Genomic DNA, 6,240 nt, shown 5'->3' on the forward strand with positions numbered 1-6,240 from the left:
ATTTAAACTTGTGTATTTAAAAAAATAAGCAGTTTAGAGTCATAAAATTATATTTTGGTGTATCTGTTGCTAATTTTTCAACATTACAAAAATACATAATTAGTAACGATACACATCAATGCGATTTTCACCCACACTGCCAATGTAATTTTAAAGACGCGTTTATCTGTAGAACGACAGAACATGTTCAAATGATCATTAAAATCCTCCAAATATAAAGCTTATACATAATTAGGCAAAATTCGAATTTTATAAGTTTCTCCATTGCAATGTTTTTGAAACTTTGCCATCATTTTATTTTTGCCCTCCTCACAATTGGCGAATTTAAAACGGGGGACATTGTTTTTAAGGAAGCTCTAAACACTAATAAAAAATATTTTTTTAACTTTAGTGTATGATATAAAGGTGTACATACTAAATTTAGAGTACCAGTCATATTTCTCCAAGAAAAATGTTCTCAGATTATGAAGTTTTAGAATTGACGTATATATTACATGTATATACGTCCCTGTTATTAGTGATTAAAAATTTCTGTTGTTTAGTCACTTCGGGGCATTCCTTACAAATTACTTTATCTTGGTTTAATATAATGTTAGAAATTCTTTAAAAAAGACAAACGAAACCATCAAGGCACATTGCTTTTAGAGGCAACAAACATGCTATAACCATAGGTAAGGTGCGATAACTCCCATTGATTAAAATTTCTCGCTTTACAAAGAATTGAGTCGGAACGGAAGTGTTGATGATTGAATATCAAATAGGAATGTATTTTAGGTTACATGTATGACGTGTTCGAATGGGTTAAAGAGATTTCTAGTATTCATTTTCTAGCGCACGCTCTACCTGAGCAAGTCAAATTTTTGTACATTGTGATAAATGACAATTTCACATACATGTACTAAGGTTTGTAAGATAGAGTCCGTCATTCATTTTGTTTACATAGTTTTTTTTTTTTAAACATAAATCACAGTTGTTGTTTATCTATAGTTTTCCTGGGCGGCGAGGGAAGCTTAGTTGTTTCAATTTTATTTCTATACGCGTATTGTTGCTTTGTTCATATTGTGGTGGAAACAATAGAGCCTAGAGTGATCTCACAGTGCGCTGAAATTCATATAATGTATTGTTGTTACAATTGGTTGAGTGAAGTGTGGACTTTTCCATGTTGATACACGTATATCATAAATCTCTCTTTCTTTCCAAGTATCATAAGGATAGAGAGAAAGAGAGAGGGAGAAAGAGAGAGAGAGTTTTATAATATACGTGTATCAACATTATGAAAATATGTTTATTAATTATTACATGTAATAGGAGTTATCGCGCCTTACCTATGATATCAGGATTTTACTAGATCATAAAAAATGAGTTCTTCAGTCAAGATCATGTGATCATTAAACCAATCTCTCTCTAAAACAAAACTTTTTTTATTATCATTAAAAAGGATTGTTAATAATCATGTACATATATGTTTTTTTTAATATATTAGTTGGGGTTTTAGTCTTATTTTCCGGGGGGGGGGGGAGGGGGCATAATCATTTTAAATTCGGCCTACTTCACATGTTACATAGCACAGAATATCCAATGGAGTTCTGGACTGTTAACAAAGGATAAATGATTGCTGTATTTAATAAAGCATCCGCGTTACGATTACTTTTGTACGGAAGCCGGTTGGTACCAGGTAGAAAAAAAAAAATTTTATCTGGCGGACGCCAGAAAATTATTTGGCGGCCGCCACAAAAATAACTGGCGGCCGCCAGAAACTTATCTGGCGGGCGCCAAATAATTTCCTGGCGGCCGCCAGATCTTTTTTTCTGGTGGTCGCCAGAAACTTATTTGGCGGCCGCCAGAAAAAAAAGATCTGGCGGCCGCCAGATAAAATATTTTTCTGCCTGGCACCTACCGGCTTCCGTACTTTTGCTATTTAAGATATATTCATATTCTTTACAGTTTCCGCATATCCTTTCGTTGGCCGGGGATTTTACAGAATGTTCATCAGAAAGGGGCTGATACGGGAAAAAAATCATAATCGGCTTGCTTTCCTCCACCCAAAAACTTCTTAATATTAGATAGACTAAATTACAATTTTGAGGGTAGGAAATTTGAAGTCAAATGAATACTTATAAAAAAAAATAGGTTTGTTCCTCTTTAAGTTATTAGAAATATTTGGAATAATTTTTTTTATTTATTTATAAAAGGAGGCAACTTCTGAAAACTCCTGAGAAAGTATTGTAGGCGTAATCAGAAAATCAATACAATGGTGAAGTTACCATCCAGGGAAGTTTGACTTCTAAACAAGAACAAAATCAGTCAGTTACTGAATCTGACATTAAATTAGAAACAATATTTAGATCACTGCTGAAACGGAGCATGTGAGTCAAGCTGCCAAAGATGAAAAAAAAAAGCAAGACATCAGAGTCAATATTAAAACTTTTAACTTTAATTTCCTTACCATTTGTACCTCATAATTCTATACAGCATCATCACCGGAAGCATTTTTTTTTTTTCAAAAAGAAAATTGAGAATTGTAGAATAAAATTACTTCTTTGAACCATTCTTACAGATAAGAGACAGGGATATTTACAAAAAGAAAAAAATAAAGTTGTCAATTTCAGTAAAAATGAGACTACATAAATCCATATAAAGTAAGATCAGTATAAAGTTAGTTTAATGATATCAAGCGTCCACTCCAAGATGAATTTAGTATCACTCACCCATATATAGCGAAGTTTACAATAGACAATCACAAAAGATGGTATCCAAACAAAAGATTTAATTTAGAAGAGGTTATTCGAACACAGTAAAACTGATGAATTTCTGCGCTGAGGAGCAAATAGCAGACAAATATAGCAAGGAGCTCTATTCATCAAAGTAATAATGTTGAAATCTTCAGTTTCATATTGATTACTTTAAAATCTGTAAACAGATACGACACCCCGGATTTTACAGAGGAAGACAAAATTACGTTTGTCTTTAATGCAAGCCAACAAATAGGTGTACACTATCAAACAGTACTATAACAGTTTGATGTTTCAGTTTCCAGTAAGGTTACTCAAAAGCACCATTTGTAGACATCCAAGTTTTGAGGTTTTGTGAGGAACATCTCTGTCACAAACAAGAAATGTAAAAGCTGAAGATAACGAATAGTGATCAATCTCATACATCCACTAAACAAAACAAATCAGATATTAAAACCATCTAACATTTCTACGACAAAACACTGAAGTTCTGAAATAGGAAGAATTTTCACAACTACTAGTACCTCATTTAGAGAAGGACTTTAAGAATCGGATTGCCTTCCTCAACTCCAATTCCTCAAGAAGAGCAAATTACCCACGTATATCATCTTTGTACCTTAACGCAGTGTCAATATCCCCTCCAAAATTCTGAAAAGAAGAAAAGGTCAGTTTGTTTAAAACAAGATAAATGAATATCAAGACAAAACAATTATTCTAGATCTAGCAATTTACTGAGAGAGAAAAACCTAGTAAAAGATAATTTTCGGTCTGAAGACAGATCATAGTCATAGAGAATTTTGAGCAAGGCGCATTGCTTTCCTGTCAGAGGAGACAATTCCTTAAAATGTAACTGGATATATATGTTGTGTTAATTAAAACTATCACTCAGGAAGTGTTACAATAAGAACACGATTAGTTAGTTGATGAGTTTGGCATAAATTTACAGTCACTGCTGAGAAAGGCATATCTGTAAAGCTACTTACAGGAAACATAGGTAATCAGAGATTACAGAGCTCACCTCAACGAATGTTGTCTTTAAGTAAGCCAAAGTCCCACACTAAACTAATAATCTAGGAGTAAGCATCCCTAGATGCAACATTTATGCAATTTTGGTCTGATAAGGCTTGCAGTTACTTGGGAATAGACTTATCTGAAAACTTAAAACTAGTCACTCATCCAGAAAATATAAATCAAATCTAGCACCCAAGGCAAGTTTGAGATTGTTCGTCCCTCGATGCATCATCCATGCAAGTTTGGTTCAGATAGGCCTCATAGTTACTTGGAAATGAGATCTGCTCCAAAAGCTTTGACCTGGTCACTCATCCGGAAAATGTAGGTCAGATCTAGCGTGCGAAGCAAGTCCATTAATGTGCATCCTTAGATGTATCATCCATGCAAGTTTGGTCAATATAGGGTTTAAAGATACTTGGAAATGACATCTGCTTCAAAAACTTTAACCTGGTTACTCATCCGGAAAATATAGGTCAGATCCAGCATCCGAAGCAAGTCCAGTTGTGTGCATCCTTAGATGTATCATCCATGCAAGTTTGGTCAATATAGGGCTTATAGTTACTTGGAAATGAGATCTGCTCCAAAAACTTTAACCTGGTCACTCATTTGGAAAATGTAGGTCAGATCCAGCATCCAAAGCAAGTTCAGTAGTGTGCATCCTTAGATGTATCATCCATGCAAGTTTGGTCAATATAGGGCTTATAGTTACTTGGAAATGAGACCTGCTCCAAAAACTTTAACCTGCTCCAAAAACATTAACATTCTCATTCTTTAGCTGAAATTGCAGCATCTGAAACCTTGACTGGTACAATGAAACACACTAGAAGCATCCTCCATGCATCTCTGACTAATATAGGCCATAGAAGTACTTGAAAAGAAAACTGCTCCAAAAACCTTAACCTGGGACGCCGACACCGACGGTATTACATAACCTCCCCCAACTTCGTTGAGGTGAGCTAAAAATGAAACTTTCGGGATTATATTGATCCCAGAGATGCAGACAATTTGTTCGTTGCATTTTGTTTTAATATGCAACAAAAATTTTCTTATAGTAAGTAAAGAAATTAGGGCCGGAGAGCTTAAAAATTAAACATCAAACATGACAATTGTACCTTTTAATCCTATTCAGCATCATTATCATCGGATTCAATAATTATTAAGAAAATTGAAAGAAATGACGAGTATTATTATGTACTTCATCAGAAAACACCTTAAAAAGAAAACAGAAAACAAACCATTTCCATACGAATCTGTTGTCAACTGCATTGAAAAGAAGGCCATGTGTATCCATATGAAATCTTATACAGTAGAAGAGAGAATTACAAGAATCCACTCCAAGATCATCTCAGTATGATCAAAACGGTCAACAACCGCCAGCATGTAGCGAGTTATCGAAATTGCAAACAGGGTAACAAAAACGAAAAATTTAAAAGAGTATGCGAACATAGGAAAAAACTGAATAATGTCTGCTCTAAGAAAGAAAAAGCAGACAAATGATACAACACAAACTCATATTTGTCCAAGAATAATGTTTGAAAATGTTGACGGTAGAATCTAAAAACAGAAGTAACAATATCAGTTTAAGTCTTGTTTCACAAAACAAAAATAACATGATTTCGAAAAAAAATCTATTATAGCAGAATTAGAAATTGAACTTTGAACAGTTGGCATTAAGGTTACCCAAACAACAAAGATCACTTTAATACACCAGCTCATGCTTAAACAGGTCTATGCTTAAACATAAGGTCAAGAGTTAAACTTACTCTGGCTATTCAACGCCCTCTACAAGTAAGTAACATCACTAATTACTAAAAGTTTCAGTTATTTCAAATATAATTTCTAATTAAATAGATTTTAATGTTGAGGTGGAGGTATTAATTAAAAAAGATGCACATTTCTTGCGATTTACATGTACGTCATTACACGTTATTTCATAATACTTATATATCTTCTTAATAGACACCATTTAACTCTTCGTATAAAGTATCTTTATCCGGCTGTCAATAACAAAGATGATTATCAATTTTTTTCAAATTTTTTTTTTAATCCGTTTCATTAAATTGCATAGAACTACCTATAAAACTTATATATATATATATATATATATATATATATATATATATATATATATATATATATATATATATATATAAAGCACTAAAAATGACCAACGACACGAACAATAATAATTGTCAAATTTTCGAGACAACCTGTCCCTTCCTCAGGACAAAGAAAAAAGTTAAGAAGTCATAAAAACAAAGGAAATAGAGAAGCAAAAACAACTAGCACTACTACTAAACTACCAAACACTAAATATTTACAATGTTACATGTTTAATTTGGAGTTTATAAACAGTTGTGAACAAAGAAATCCGGAGCGCTATGAATTGCGTCCGGTCTATCGGGTGTAGTCTGGTGAAGTGTGATTTACATAATTGAACGAATTAATTATCGCTAATTAATTACGGCCAACAGTAAATCGTACATTGTCTTATTCT

The sequence above is a fragment of the Saccostrea echinata genome, unplaced genomic scaffold, assembly GCF_033153115.1.
Source record: "Saccostrea echinata isolate AGI-Se365-2 ecotype Australia unplaced genomic scaffold, CSIRO_AGI_Sech_v1 ptg000002l, whole genome shotgun sequence".
Lineage (NCBI taxonomy): Eukaryota > Metazoa > Mollusca > Bivalvia > Ostreida > Ostreidae > Saccostrea > Saccostrea echinata.